We start from the raw sequence: 17,029 nt of genomic DNA on the forward strand, positions 1-17,029 counted from the left end.
CAGCCCGAGTGGCCCTGCAAGTCTCTCGGGATTTGGGATCGCCTCAGCTAGGATGTCTTGGATCCTCCATGGTAACCTAAGCAAATGGTCCTGGGAAACCTCTCCATCTGACCAGAGTAGGGTGCCAGGGGAGGACCGAAGCTATTATTACACCAGAGAGAATCAGATGGTATCTGAGAGGTTGCAAGCGTACGGAGCAAGAATTCGAGATTAATTTTGTAGTCGCTAAATTTAGATTGCTCCCCTGAGGCACCAGCCTTCAGGGATTTCTGCTGTGGGAAATAAAGTGGCAGGCACGTGTGGAGGGCAACTTGCTTCTGCTCTCCTGAAAGCCTCCCAGAACGTGCTGTGGGGAAAGACAAGAGGACAGAGCAGGACTGACATTGGAACAATTCCTTCCGAAGTCTGGAGTTTAATTTGTCCTAAAATGAAGCAATTTGTCATTGGGTACAAAGCACTGCTGCTGACCTTTAACATCTACAATGTATATATCAAATAACATATCTTCTGTCATATTCCCCTTTCCCCCCTTCACTTCAGAAATATTGCAGAATACGCATGGAAATAATCACATAAAAAACAAGCAGTCAGTGAAGGTTTTCTACCAAACAGGATACAAACCTCTTGGTTAACAGCAATGTCACAAAGAAGCTGTAAAACCCCCAAAGTCATTTCCTCCTTCTAATTCACAATGACATTAACAAGATCTGAACCCTGACCTGCAGGTGACTAAATTATGTTGCTAAGCAACTACACTTTCAAAAAAGAGAGAGAAAAGGAGCAAGCGGTACGCATACACCAGGCTGCCGGTATGGGGTAAATACGCGTTGTGTCCCACTCCCCACGCGTGAGACCCAGCGTGGAAACTGGCTCCCCCCTCCGCTGCGGGAAAGGAGCAGGGTTCCTGACAGGTCTACACACTGGTTTGGGTTTTTCTTTTCTTGAGAGTCCACACAGATAGGTATACAAGAACACTGCTACAGTTAAAAATGACAAAATTAAATATAGCAGCCATTTTTCTTTGGAGAAGAGGTGCTTATAAATTCACTTCGTCCAAAGTATCTCTCGCTTTGGTAATACATCAAACTATGCAGCCCCATCAGTCTGAATCAATTAGAAATTACTCACCAAGTAAATTACATTGAAAAGCTTTGATTTGTTACTGGAGTTTGTTACTGCTCTCTTCAATCTTACAAGACTGAAAGCAAAAAAGAAATAATGTGACAGAGATAGTGAAATGTAACTTTTATTGAGATTGATGGGAACCTATTTGCCACAATATTTGCTTTTAATAATTTAATTTTTCAAACACTGCAAAGAGAGCCATAAATATTTGATTATTAAGTTCTTCCAATTTATGGTACATTGGTTTGCACTGGTTGCCTATCTTTTCAACATTTTTAAATTTCATTTCTAAAAATAATTCTACCAACCATATGTTCATAACTACCTTTTACTTTGCCTTCTAACCATGTTCTTTTAACTTTCATCTGTTGCAGGTTAGTAACCTTTCTACAAAAGGCACTTCAGGCACTGAAAGAAAACACAAAAGGATGACTCCCTTAAGAAAATATTATGTTTTTTACAGCTTTGGTTTATTTTTGAATTCTGTAACAGGGCCAGCTCTTTCTGACACGAAGGTCACTGACAAAACTTACAGTGATTTTGGTGGGAGCAAGGCTCACTTCTCTCATTAGCATTGCTTATGGTTACTGTGACTGCTGCACAACCAGAACACAGGATCTTGTAATTGGTAAAACGGAAAGCATCTCTCAGGCTAAAAGATAAAATAATAGGAATAACTAACAGAATTTATGTTAATCAGAGACAACTTTTCTAGCTAGAAATATTTCTTCTTGTACGGAATAGATTTGCAACTGCTGATTAAACCGGAGGACTTTGCCATTTTTGAGGACACAACAGCAGATTAAATTGCACGACTGGACTTTTCTGATACGACAGTTCCTACAGATGTGTGTAGAAAACAGGCACAAGGGCTAACCTTGTTACTGTTCACCTGGTCCTCAGCCATATCTTAAATGTAAGGAAGGCTATGAGCTGAAACACCTTTTACCTCTTGTTATCCCCAGGTTGTTAACAAAGCAAGGAAAAACACAACCGGCATTGCTGCTAAGTGTTCAGATTGCTGAATTTCATGTGCTGAGAAAGACTCTTTCACTCCTCATTGATGACTGAATGCTACCAGCTTTTGCTTGGCTGCCTCAACTGGATATTAAACTAGGTCATTTTGCAGATGCCAACTACAGATTTTCTGGTAAAAAGTGTTAGAGCCCTAAGAGCCTTTCTGACAGGCTGGCTGCCTTCTAGGTGAATTATTCCACCTCATACCAGGCAGGAATTTCTGGTGCTGGAGATACCATACCAACCTCCTCCCCACTCCTTCCCACTCCCAGACCTCTACCATTCCTGACCTGATATTCGTATGGGAGGATTAAACCAAACAATGTAGTAAAATGTAGTAGTATATAATAGTAACACAAAAATTAAGACGAATGCATTCTAAAAGTGCTTCTAACATAAGGTGCAGTGTTCTATGTAAATGTCAAATTCTAAGGTGTGTCATTTGTAGAGAAAATGACTCAGAAACTGACAGACAAGGCAAAAGGAAGAGTCAGGTTAAGTTCTTTTAAAGGCTAGTAAGTAGATGACAAATGTAGTTCAAATAGTGCAGATGAAGAATGAGTCATTATTAACGACCAAGGGCTTTAGTTATTGGTGCTGAATAGAAAAAAAATCATTATGTTTGAAGCTTTAAACTGGCATAGAGTGGAAATTATATGCAATCCCTGCTAAGTGCCGGATTTTACTGCTAGAAAATCCCTCTGACTGAAATGTACTTCAAAGTAAACTACTTTAGAATTTCTTTGCACTGTTGGATGCCCAACCAAAGGTCATTCTCTCTCTCTCTTTGTGCATCATTTTAGCAATTTTTAAAGTTTTTTTCTTCCCCTCTTCTGAAGTTTACTTCTATTTTTCTACACTTCAGAGGGCCTAAACTGAAAATTGGATAACTGCATTTGGAAATTAAATGCAAAATCAGGAGCCTACAGTGATTTAAAATGAAGATGTTTATTCATTACGGACCCTTCCCTGCAAGGCGCTGGCCACCCTCTTGTGCCATTGAACTCAATAGGTGCGAAGGGGTTACGGAGCAGCAGCCCCGGGTGGGAGTCGTGGGCTGGAATCCAGCTCTTCCCCTCCTCCCACTCACAGCCCAATTACTCACAAGATTTACTTTTCCCTACAGCAAATTCCCACCATACCCAGTAAAAATCCTTCATCAAGGAAGCTTTTTTCTTAACGTTTTGGGATTCTCTGGCTCTAACAGCTTTCTCACTCACTCAGTGTATTTTTTCCTCTCCCGATAATCAGAGCACTGATACAGCACCCTGGTTAGAGGCTGAAAGGAGAGTTTCTCGCTTTGGTTTTAAACACATCTGCTACTAGTAATAGTGAGGAGCACTTAAAAGGTGGCGGTGTTCAAGCGAAGCAGAGGGCTGTGTAGAGGAAGTACCGGGCATGTGGTCCTCTTTTGTCACTTCAAGAGAAACCCCATCCCCAACCTTCCAGGAACAGCAAAGCTCCTCAGGGTATAAATTGGGGTACGCTTCAGTGTAGGTACAGACAGCTTACGTCTCACTGCTTTAGCTCTGCTGCTGCTCTGTTTAGAACACTGTAGAGCAGCCTGAACGTTGCTCCAATTTATCCCGGCTGAATATCAAAGGTATCTGGGCACTTTTCCCTCTCCACTTATAATATATATGAGGAGGTGATGGAAACACATGACTAAAAACCTGTAACAGAACACAGTGCCTGAAGATTCCCCTCAGAGCAGGACAACAGTGCTCCTGGGTCTACAAACAGGCTAGGTAACAGCAAGGCAGCATTAGCTGCTCTGATTTGATGATTGCTTCAAGACTATCTCTTGGACTGCTATCAAAAGAGCTAATTCAGCTGAAAATTAATGTTGCCAATCTTCTTACCCCCCGGAAAAGAAAAAAAAGTTAGCATTAGCCCACTGCTTACCAGATAGCTTACAAAAGCACTAGCACCAGCAACACTGGTCCCTGAGCATGTGAACGCTCCCTTTGGCAGCCTTCCACACTACAGGCAATCATAAACCTGCAGTGAAAAATCCCATTCCTTTATTTATTTTCTTTCTCTGATGCACAAAACAGCAAGTAGCTTTTGACCAGCATGTGATCTGAAGGAGAGAAGGAAACACCAGGAACAAAACAACAGTTAATTGTCATGAGAAAAGGACAGACATGCATGTTTCAACAACATGGACTGCTGCAATACATGGCACTATGTTTTTTCTTACTATTTTCAGTGGCAGCAATATGACTTTTGTCTCGCAAAATGGCATTGTATGTTGCAAATAGAGTGTGTCCTGAGGCCTTCCAATTTTTTTGGTAGAATATGAGGTTGTGCTTACAAGGATCTCTGTACTACACTGACAGGAGGGAAAGAAAGAGGAAAGAAATAGGACAAAAAGAAAAACTCTTCAGGGCAAGCTAGTAATAAAAGAAACGTGAAGTTTTTAAACTGGCTAGGGCATTGGCATAGCAGTCAGGAAACCTACGTTCAGTTTCCAATTTCTGGTGCAGTACAATCCTGACCAGGTCTCTTCATCTCTCACTCCTATTTTTTTTAAACCAAAAATGACACTACTAACCACCTTTCCTTATATTTGTGTTGTGAAGACTAATTCATTATTAATAACTGAGAGAGGTTCAGAAACACAATGATGCGTGCCATATGAGCCGGCAGAAACTCTTCTATCCCCCCTGCACCATGCTTCATACAAAAAGAGATAAAGGGGTTGATTTCTAGCAGGAGAGCTGTGACTGCTGCAGATAAAGGTTCCCTACAGACTAAAGAAGGCACTATTTGAAGGTATTTAGTGCTATAGCTTTCCTTACACAGCCATCTTTATTCTACATAAAAGTATATTTACAGAATCCAGGCTTCAATGTGCTATAGAGGGGCAGGGAAAGGGATTTGTTTTCCCCCTTTCTCCCACCAGTTTTCCCCCTAAGGCTGATCTGGCTCTGTCCCCTGCCCCAAGCCATTCCTGGGGGCAGCTCTCTTCTCACCTGTACCCTCAAAAACCCCCACAAAACCCCCACCCTTCAGAGCACAGGCTCATATTGCTCGCTGCTTCTGAAGCCATTTTAGTTTACCTAGTAACACTCTGAGTGGATCATGACTTGAAACTTGGATTTGTCCTTAAGAAAACCACATATCAAAGACCAAACCCCAAATCTGAGAAAATGTACAATTCTCTTCTGAGCACCTGTGCAAAGTAGGGCACATTTCTAACTGAATTAGTGGAAATCACAGATACACAGTGATAATGGCACCTGTGCAGCCACAACTACCGTCCTCAGCCAGCATATATTTACAAGAACCCCTCTGTGGGGAATTGGGCTGCAGTCATTTTGGGAGCAGCACAGAGCAGCCATTGGGGGCTCTTAAAGTGGGGAAGGTGCTTGTCATGGAGAAACCCAGGCTGAAAGGGGATCCTGTCAGCCCAGGCCGTGGCTCAGAAGCAGGGTGAAGGGATTGTTTGGAACTTTAATTGGAGTTAATTCTGCCTTTTTGCACTTCCAGTTTCTTCCCATTTCTGAATAATGTACTTGTCAAAGCCTTTTTCTTTCTTTCTTTTTTTCTTTAATTTAACAAAAAACCAAAAACTAGTTTTAGCGGTGTGAAGCGAAGTTGGGACATGTAGCCACAGCTGTGGTAGGGACTTTAAACGTCTGATGGTAGGAATAGTGGCTGGAATTTTTGGCACTTCAGAATTGTATTGGCTTTGTGTGGCAAGGTTTTGGTAGTGTTATCAACACCTTTCTAGCTACCAATGCAGAGCACAGCACTACCAGCGCTGCTATGGGGAGAATTAACTCCATCTCATCCAGTCCCAATACAAGAATGCATAAAAGTAAAAAAACCCCAAACCTCAAGAGTTACATGAAGAATGTACAACGAGGTGCAGTGTGGATGACAAGGACAGATGAGGGGTCTAAGCGGTGTCCAGACAAGCACAAGACATCTTGTGACACTCCACCGAACAAGCTGAGCATTTGCAAGCGCAGTGGACCAGCTCTTCAAGGTGTTCAAGGTCAAGGAGGTTGGAGGGAGCTTTGAGCAACCTGATCTAGTGAAAGATGTCTCTGCCCATGGCAGGGGGGTTGGACTAGATGACCTTTAAAGGTCCCTGCCAGCCCAAGCCAATCTATGATTCTCTTGACCTTAGATTAGGCTGCATAGGAGCAAGGATGACACAGAGACCAAAGGCAAGCAAATACATTCCAGTACTTCGTAAATGCAAACACTCCTCCTCACAGGATTTATGCCAGTTGACATTAGGATTAACTTATTTCTTAATTAGGATTACACACACTTTACTAATGCAAAATGAAAAGAAATCCACAGCCTGATAAAATATGGCCCTATATGCTATCTCATAAAGGTCTTAATGTAAATCTCCATTCAAACAGGAAAAGCTCAGTGGTGAAATATGAGCTGACCTCCAGGCATCTGGAGAACTTTCTGCCCTTCAGATAAGGCGAGTGTTTTGGGAAGTAAATGCTGTCAACTACATGGTAGGTTCAGGGGCAGGAACAAGGGCCACTGTGACCTGCACCTTCACAATTCCTGGGATAAACTCATTTGTCACCATCAGACCTCTCACGCCTAGATCTAATTTGTCTAACTCTGTGGTGTAAAATGGTAGGTTGGGCAGAATCCAACCTAGTATACTCATCGTAGAATTATTTCTGTAAATAATACCTCTAAACTTGCAAGACTGCCTAGCAAATGTGCTCTGGTTTATATACATAGAAAAGGGATTAAATCCTCTGAAAAATCCACACCACATTTTACAAAGCTTCCTGCTGGTAAAGAAGTTTGTGATTTTTAATTAGTACTATGCAGACATGAGGCCAGACATGCAATGTTCAATAAACCAGATAGTTTTTACATCAGTAATGAGTCTTAGAATATTAATGTAGGGCCTTCAGAAGTCAGAAACGGAAGAGTGAATGTGCAGTGATCCTAACATTACCCCTAGGTGCATGTGAGTAGCAGAGATATTAACAACCTCAACAGCGTAAAGTTTAAAAAAAGAAAAAAAGATCCATAGAGGTGGAAATGTATATTTTGCATGGGTTAATATAATCAGCTGCAGGTAGATTTCAGAGGATTATTTCCAATTTTTTTGAGAAGAGATTTCTTTTGTGGGCATGATAAAAATTGTTAATATGTTGCTGCTGTTTTATTCAAGGTGAAAATTTTACTTTAATCACTTTCAAATAAATGCGAAACTCAACCATTACTCCCTTCTAATAATACTGAAGAAAATAGTTCACACTAAATCTAACATAATGAACACAGCATGTTCATAGAGAACTGAGTGTTCTGAGCTTAAGTCCCCTTTAATCCATAATTCCTTTGGAACTACTATTACATCCACATGAATACCAAAGAGGTTTATGATTAATGTTATTTTAATGAATAATAAAAGAATTGGTGATGATTTATACAGAGTTATTTTCAGGTTTTTTTCACATAAAGATTTGTTGGTTAGAGAATCTAATATATATAAAATAGAGCACTACAATCTGATTGGGATGGTTGTACTTTTGCAAAATCTTCTAAGCAACATGAATGCATAGCTGAACTGAGCTGAGAATAGCTGCAAGCTCTGACAGGCCTCAGGTACTCCCCGAATTCTTCCCTTACCCAAGCTGCACTGAGGAAACACGATAAGAGATGCATGTTCTCAGAAGTGACTTTGCAAGCACGAGTAGCTGGGCCTGATTCTCACCTTGCACTGGTTTGACTCCAGGTTTCCCACCGTTACTCCTCACGTATGGCGATACATGGGAGATGAGACCTGGCCATACTGTGTGTGCTCAGCGCAGAGGAATGCTGGGTCTCAGCTCCCACCCTTGAGCAAGATCCTCAGCTGTTCTAAATGCCAGCAAGGTCACTGGCAATTACTTACACCAGCACAATAAATGACAGAAAGTCACAAGTGGTGTGATTTCCAAAAATAATGGGCAGTTAAAGAGCTTTCACGTAAAGACTGAAGCTGGAGTTTCCTAGTCCCTCAGTATAGTTACATTACAAACTTTAGGAGTTGGCATCAGCCAACTCGGATGTGCAGACATTGAAAGCTGTCCTGGAAATGCTCTGCATATGGAGTGGGATTACAGCGGCTGGTGATCTCGAGGGCTGTGGTTCTCACCCTGCTCTCTTGGTACAGAGCTGCAGTACTGGCTGCCTCTCACTGCTTGCTTTCTTGCCTTCTAATCTGAGGCGCTGGCTCTGGCCAAATCTATTTGGCTCATCTTTCCAAGAAAGTCAAGAAAGTGAGAGAAGGGCTGTGAAGCAGTGATAGTACAGCATAAGCCTGCATATACTGTATCCAAATAACCTATTAATGAAAACCCTTTGGCAGCTGTTTAAATGCTGTGAGTAGAGAAACGTCTGCAGTCGGAACTCTGTGGGATCCCTTCCTGAAAATGCCATCACCATGTTGTTATAATTAAAATAACATCCCCTCCAGTGCCAGCTATCCTTATTCGGTACCAAACACTGAACCTCTTCCCAAATCACTGGGGTGAAAATTACTTTTAAAAAACATTTTTGGAACTGATTTAAACATAAGCTTTCACACTGGAATGAACTTTCCCAGGGACAACAGTTGTGTTCCTTCCCCCAGGCTCTGTGCTAGAGGCTTCTGTGTAGTTATCGACACCTGGCTGGATGCTGGAGCTGGTTTTCTGGACTGAAGTGTTGGCAAACTCTAGATCATATTCCATAGTGATCTTTTTTTGATGTTTTTGTCACTTTGACCAAGTAAACAAACAGCCGCCACAATATCTCCCAGGGGAACTCCAAACAAAGGTTTAGTCTGGGAAAAAGTTTGCAAGCATGGGACCAGGAAAGGCATGAGTTGGACATGAATGGCCACCAAAATTAACTCAAGTAGTACAATTTACTGTAAAATAACTAATTAATCATTCACATTTTTTGTGTGCAACCGTGAAAGTTTCTCTCTGGAGGAAAGTTATGGTGTAGTCTGCCTTTCCACACACCCGTCCAGAGTTGAGATCTAGGCCCAATCCTGTGTGTTGCTAAAGGCTATCAACCCCCTCCTAACATTGGCATTATTTGATAGGGTCTGTTACTTCAGAAGGCGAGAGTGGCTCTCTGTAAAAACCGCATTCCTATTACTCACCGTTGGTGTTTGATTCCCTAACAGTTACTCACAGCGAGCCCAGGGATGCCCAACCTACTTATCTCTCCGGTGAGAGAACTTGGCGCTTACTCTGGAAACATCCCTCTTGGGACCAAATGTGGTGAGGCAGAGCCTGGGGTAGAACTGCTGAATCCCTTCCTTAAAACAAAGACCCCAGAAGGATTTTGAATCTCTATTTTTACCCAGAGATCTGCTTGCACAAAACAGAATCAAAGAGTTTGAAAGCAGATCTCCCTCTGCCTTCCCTTCTGTGTTGTTCTCATCACAGCGAGTATTCAGTGGCTTCCTTTGCTGCAACAAGCTACGTATGGGTGACAGAAAGCTGCTGGGAAGGGACTCGTGTATTTATACACTGGCATGCTGTGCCTTTTGAGAAGCCACAGAGTATCTAAGGGACTAGGTCTTCAGAAGGGTACAGGTCTCCCATAGGTCATGTGTCTCAGCAGCAGCTGGTTCCTTGCAGACAGCTCAATGCCTTTAGGTATTTGAAACCACACTATGTATCAGCAGTTAGGTAAATGATTCTCACGTCTTTGATGATTGTATCATCTCCGAGTCCTGGCCTCCCTCTGCTCTTCTCATCAGTTGCCACCTCCATCTCTCATCATCTCTTCGTGCCCTCTCTGTACTCCAGGAGCATCCCTCAGGTCTGCCTGTGTTCACAAAGCTCGTCGGACCAAAGCGCAGCAGATGGTACCACAGCCAGAAACAAGTCCCCCTCCCTGCTGCCTACCCACACTCTTTTAGAGGACACAGTAAGCTGCAAACAAACAAGTAAAACACACACCAGGACTCTCAAAGGAAATGTACAGTTTGAAGGCTTCTAATCAAATTTCACAGGTTGAACAGCCTCAGTATTTGTGGGAGATGCTGATCGTGCCCTACTTCCTTTCCAAATAGTCGCATGCTAGCTGTCAGGCTTTCTCCATCCCCTTTCCTATGCATACTGCAAGACCTTTGACAAGTAAATGGCTACTGAAATAATCACAAAGTATTTTAATAATATGAATTTTATATTCTACAATTCAATCTACATTCAGTCAACAAGTTAAGAAGCAGAACAAGATCTGGTCTGTAGGAAATAGGAGCAGCTTTTCCTGATGCCAGAGAGCTGCTCAGTTTACCCTGGATTTTCTGAGGGCACAGACCATTGGACTGGGGAATATTTAATATCTGAAAATACATCTTCTTGTAACTTTTATCACCACTTCAGTTATTTGGCCCTCTCCCAGCTTTTTAAATTAACTCAGTTTTCTAGAACAACTTGGGTACTTGATAAACAAAATGCTTTTCTCGTGCCTCACAAGATACACAGCGTGTATCTGCTAATAACGTCAAAGCCATCTTTCAGAAACTTAGGCAAGCACACCCCAGAAGGACTTTTCCTGTTAAAAAAATACCGGACCACATTTTGTTACAACTAAATGTTTAAAACTCTTGTTCTAAATGTTTAGAACCATAAAAAATACATAAATGTTAAGGGAGACAACCAAGCAAACAGACTGTGTGTGTGTTGGATGACCTCATTATTCCGCTGTGACCAGCTGGAAACCTGCTGGTTTGCAGCCAGCCTCTCTCATGTCTGTGAGACCAACATATAGCTGATGCAAGCTTCTGCTGGGTGGACTGTGAGAGGTGGAAAGAAAGTTTCACAACTAATTTGCTGCTTCCTAAAGGGTTTGTGTCCTTCCCTTTAGAACAAAGAGCAAGAAACTTCGCTCGTTCTCTCCTCCTAACAAAGAGCTGACAAGTCTTCTAGTTTCCCATGCACCTGGCAACTCTCCAGTCCGGCCTTCCAAACATCATCTGGGCTGCTACAGTTATTGCCAGCTCCAGAAATATAATTTCTAACAGAGGAACATCAGAGGTATCTATTTTATCATCAACATTTTCTGCGCTGGTGTTTCACCTTCAGTGTTTTGCTATCATCTTTGCCACAATCACGTTTTAGCATCTGCTGTATCAGCATCATGTTTCAGCATCAGCATTTAACCATCAGCTGTTCCACCATATGGCATTAGAAGCATCAGCAACATAGCACTTAAAACACACACGAACAACAACAAAAAAAGCATTTGTAATTCCCCTTCACCCCCATTACCCTTTCTTCATGCCATAACCATCTTTCCCTGGGACAATACCATCCCTCAATCATCTTTCTTCTTCCAGGAAGAAACACAGCCTGGAAGGAAATTTAAAAAAAAAAAAAACCCAAACCCAAACAATTCAGTTCCCCTAGGCAAATTTGAAAGCGTCTCTCTTGTGATCTGAATTTTCTCTGAGGTTCATTGAAGCATTTTTAAGGTCCTATGCTATGAGAGCAAGCTAAGGGTCACGGACTGTCATGCTTTTAATCACGGCTGCCATTTGGCATGGGAGTTTCCCAGCAGCAGTGACAGGAAGCCTCCTGGAGAGCTGGACTGAATTTCCAACTAAAGCAATCTTTTATTACCTTGGAGGATAAATTTAGGACATTATTTAGACTGAAGTTCTTCAGAAGGACCCAATTTATTTTACAAACATTTAGTGTGCAGGACAGGCTGGTTGAAGTAAGCACCATTAGCACAGCTGTCCTTGTGACTGGACAATGTTTTAGACCAACATTGAAATGTTGCATAGGTACAGAAGTCTGGGAAGAGTCAGCCTGTCTTTATATCTGAAGATGATAGAGGATTCTTGGTATTCCATTATTCACATCATATACCATCAATTTTTTCAGATGGTATTAAACCCCCCAGCAAACGGTAGCAAACATGGCCCTTTTTGGGGGGCTGCAATCTGCAAAATCAAAGCATGATTTAACTCATGACCAAATGAATGTGATATCTGCTTAGCTTACAAGCAATTACGTCTCAAGTTTGTTCCGAGTAAAGAGTGCCATTTTTTCCACCCCATTGTAAAATTTGACAAATGCAAATTTTGTAGGCTTTACTTTGAGTGTGAAATTTTCCAACACGGTGCCTGTTTATCTATGGAAAGCTGTAGCTAGTAAGATATCTTTAAGAAAAATGCAGCAGAAAGGGAATTAAATGAGACATACGGCTTTTCACCATTGTGGTCAGAGTCTAATCACTCCTTCCCATGCTTTGAAGAACAGTCAGTATGAATCAGTAGTTTTCCATTTTGGAGTATACCAAGGGAAAATGTCGATCTTTGGAAACCACTTAGGAGCAAAGAAGCCGAACTGAGATTACCAGAGCACCAGAGAGCTGACAAAGCCCACGAATGAAAGGACGGCATTAGCTGGCCTCTGATGGTGTAAATCATGGTTAGCAATACCATAGACACCGGTGCCAACAATTTAAAGGAGGAAGATTAACATAAAAACTGTCAGAATTTACTCTTTATATTGTCAGGTCTTCAATGATCAAAAAATCTTATTTATTTTGATTCAAAGTTTTAGATCAGAAAATCTGAATATGCAGCTGTAAAAGATAGTTAGCACTAGTTTAGTGGACAGTCTGCTAGTCTCTAAAGCCACCATTTTCACAAGAGGGGTGCAGCTGATCGAGCTGTTAGATGAAAGGCGCGACATAGCTAGAAGACTAGTTTAGACATGAAGATGTCCAGAGCAGCAGCAAGTCTCTGTCTATAAAGATGTAGTTCAGTGGAAATTGAGAGGTACCTCTCTTACACAGTGATAAGGTGTCGTTACATACAGTGGACTGCCTGAAGTGAGGGATGGCCACAGCTTCTCTCCAAAATAAACCCAACCAGATTCCGTAGTGACTGCTAGGCTCTTGAAGCCATGCCTCATAATAAAGAAATTTTCCCATGTAACTATTGTCCTGGAAGACCTGACTTATTGTCATCATGTGGATTATAGGGATTTGCCACTTAAGTGCTTTCAGAACCAGTTTATTTCATGACTTTCTGGAATGTATGCTGCGATGTGACATCCCAGTTAGTGGTGGGGGGGGAATCCTAGCAGCACGTTATCAACAGTTATTTTACGTCTCCGAATACATCCTTAACGAGCCCGAGAGTCTTGACACACAGCAACACTTCTCGCTGTAACATACCCTATTTTTCTTCCAGAAAATGAATCCACTATGCTTTCCAGCCAACATAAGCTTTTGTAACCAGCAGAGCCTGCATCTGCACTGCTAATCACTCCAACCTTGTAAATCGTAAACAGGTCTCTCACAAAGCCGGAAGTAACACTTCCAGCTGTAATGCTATTAACCTAATCCCTGGTAGTTATTACAGAAACTCGTGACACACAGCTTAGCAGATACCAGAAAATACAGTTTTTCCTCAGCAAAGTTGAAGCTGATCTTTGTATGTTATAAGTGCTATGAAAACCGGCTGAATTAAAATGTTGAAGCTTCTACAGCTTTGGTGGCGAGATATAAAAGTGGGTTGTATCAACTTTCCTGGTGCAGAAAGGTAATGATACAGGGGAACATGCTGCCTGCGTGGTGCAGTCAGGTTTTAATGTTTTGCATTTAAACCCCTACCGCAACAATTTTCTTATATGCAATTCAAATTCACCATATTCTCTTCTCTATGTCTTACTGTCTTTTCCACCCTGAGAAACACAGGGCAAAATCATGGCCACACTAAGTCAGAAGATGACAACTCTTTAAATCTTCTTATGTTAAGTATATTGGTAGATTCTTAATTATTTTGAGAAACTTCTAGACTGCTGTTACAATGTAAAGGCACCAAAAAGTGGGTGGAAACAGGACTTCACTTATCCTGGTGCAAGTAAATACATCTATGATTGCCACGAATTTATACTGTTCTAAAACCAAGTACCTTGAAATTATTGTCTCACAGATTTCTAGGGGGTGCAAAGATATCAGCGATTTGGTTCTAAAATTACTGTAGAGAGCTTCAGGAGAGAGGTGTTCCCTGTGGCCTTTCATGAAAACTTTGTTTTTGTTGGTTTCTAATGCTTTTCTTCCACTAAATTAAATTACTTTAGACTGAAAGTTCTCTGTTTGCCTTTTTTCTAGGGAACTGTAACTCCCACAGATAGAATTCTTGGCAGTCTAACTGTAGAAGAAGACTGGAAGCCTGACAGATGTGGTATGAAAACTAAGGATAATCTCAGAGATAAATAATGATACACTCTGTTCCTACATCACTCAGTAATGCAGACTCCGCTCTAACTGGGGCCAGCAAGTTGGAAAAAATTTTTGAAGCTCCACTACCAAAAGCCTGAGCAGTACTTTGAGATACATGGGAAGCTACTGTTTTAGATGTGAAATGTAAGATGTTTAATACATTTACTGTGGGTTAGAATGTCAAAGTTTCACTTAGACAAGACAACTGATTCCACTTTTCGTGATTGCTGAGTTGGGTAAGACTGCCAGGTATTTGGATGAAGCTCTTATGTGAGAAGCACAGTGCAGGTCTCGCTGGCTAAGGTAAGTTATCTTAGAAGAAGTTATCTATGAAGAACCGTACACCTCCTAACAGCTGTAGGATCTATCCCCCCCAGGTTGAGGACAAGTTGAAGGAAGGCGAGGAGAGCGAGCCATAGGAGCCATGCCTCAGAAGCAGGGTGAACGCCGATGTGATTCATGGCACGACACAGCTTCAGGAGCAAACCTTGCTCAAAGCTGGACCCAAGACCTGCAGGTATAAATTCACAGCACCATAGTCTTCTAATATTTCATTAGCACCTGAGCTGACAGTACAAACAGAGCGAACACAAGGAAAACTGAAAAAGCGGAGCGCTCGGAGCTCTTTGTTCTGTCCCACGTTTTGACTGTTGTGCTCTCTCTAAATCTGAACAAGACGTCGGTTTTTTCTCTTCTGAGAATCAGGCATTTAGTTCTGGAAAGTGGCCCACAGAAGAGGTTTCCCTCCAGAAAAGGAAGGAACATTCATGTAATTTTAAATTAAAGTGTGCAATTACTGTTCTTTATTGTTGCCAGTTAAAAGAGATTTGCTACAGTTGCTTACATACACGTATAGGAGCTGAAAGAAACCAGCAGATTCTATAAGAAGGTTTCCTCCTGAGAGGTGTGAATTTCACAACAGCAATAAAAATGTTTGCTACAGAGCGAGAGCTATGATTTAAACACAGACAAATGCTTATTTCCCTTCTGATAGCATTTTCCTTAGTTCTTTCTGACGCATATAAATACATTGCTTGGGAAAAAGACCTGGAATATTATTTTAAGATAAGATAGTACAAGTTCATAGTAATTAAGTCAAACTCTTTTTCTATGAAAAGAAGTGAGTGAGCAGGTTTCCATGGTAATTCTTTTCTTACCTTTTAAGACAAAGGACAGCTTAGAGCTACAGAATTAAGTCTTTTTCATCCCTTTCTTCTCATGCTTATACAGAAGCTGTTTCTGTTTTAAACCATCAGAGGCTCATCTTTTCTGATAAATCCAGCTTCAATATCAATTTCTAATGCAAATTTGCGTTAAATATTTAATAATTTTAAAAAGGAAGACATACAAAGAGTTAACGAAAATACCGAGTCCTGCTTTTTCACAGCCAAATTACTTTCAGGTTTGCATTGGAGGGAGGGTAGGGGTTGCACAAGTCTAACTGAAAGAATTTTACCTAATTATTGAATTATTCCAAGGTGCAACTTCAGGGAGTTAATTGGCACTGCAACAAGGATGAATTTGGCCCAACGTAAATTCATCTCTTCTCCATTGTTAAGACTACTCAAAAGAATGTTTTTGTAACCTATTTCTGAATCCAACCATTGTGTTTCATTATGATTTTCTTTTGATTCTGTTACCATGTGAACAGTGAAATACACATAACCACAGCTCATGATCTCAGAATGTCAACCAAGGGGTATTTTGTGCTTCAGAACTGATTGGAGTGACTCAGAGCATTCTTTGAAAGTTCTTTGGAAAAGTCACATGTCTGTTTAGATCTACAAATTAATTGGGGATTAAGGAACCAAGAAGCAGACAAGGGAAAATTTTGATCACCTCAAACTCTATACAAGAACTTTGCTTTGAGAAAACCTTTACTGTAAACCCAGTCTTAATTGTGGATTAGATCCTGGGCTGAAGTAAACCGGATTAGTTCCATTGACTAAAACGACTCAAATTCAGTGGAGTTACAAAATACAGTAGAGTGAAGCCAATTTATATGAGCTGAAAAAATGGCTCTATATTTAAGACGCTAGTTTGCAAGTTCTCAGTATATGGATTACTGACTGCATTTACATTCTATTTAAACAGACAGCACCCATAAATCTACCCGGCTAAGTGGCATACTGTCCATTTACTCCTCGTATAGATACTGATTATTCATTTATTAATTTTGCTGTTAAGTTTCTTAAAGACACAGGCCAAGATTTCTAACTACAGCTGAGGAGCTCATCACACAGACTGGGAATGCTTAGGACTTCACGTTTACAGAGGGTAACACGACAGACTCAGCAAAGCAATGCAAGAACAGATGGGATCTTGGACTCCCTCAAGAACTGGCAGTAAAATCACCAGCTACCTTTAGCTTACTGTTTGTGACAGTGCAGGAAATAATAGAAACCAGCAAGAATTTCAGATCCTGTATTGAATTCAGAGAGATTCTAATTATAAAGGCATCCTTTTAGTATTCAAACCGAGTCAGTTCAAAAGTAGAATCACCTAAGAACAAGTATAGACACAAGCAATGGCACTCAGTATTGAACAACTGGTATAACTGCTGGCTACATAAAGCTTCAGTGGGCTCCTTCACTGGACTGACTCAATAGCCCCCCCCCCCCAACAAAGTGAAGACCCAGGCTAGGAAATCCACAGTACAACA

The sequence above is a fragment of the Buteo buteo genome, chromosome 22, assembly GCF_964188355.1.
Source record: "Buteo buteo chromosome 22, bButBut1.hap1.1, whole genome shotgun sequence".
Lineage (NCBI taxonomy): Eukaryota > Metazoa > Chordata > Aves > Accipitriformes > Accipitridae > Buteo > Buteo buteo.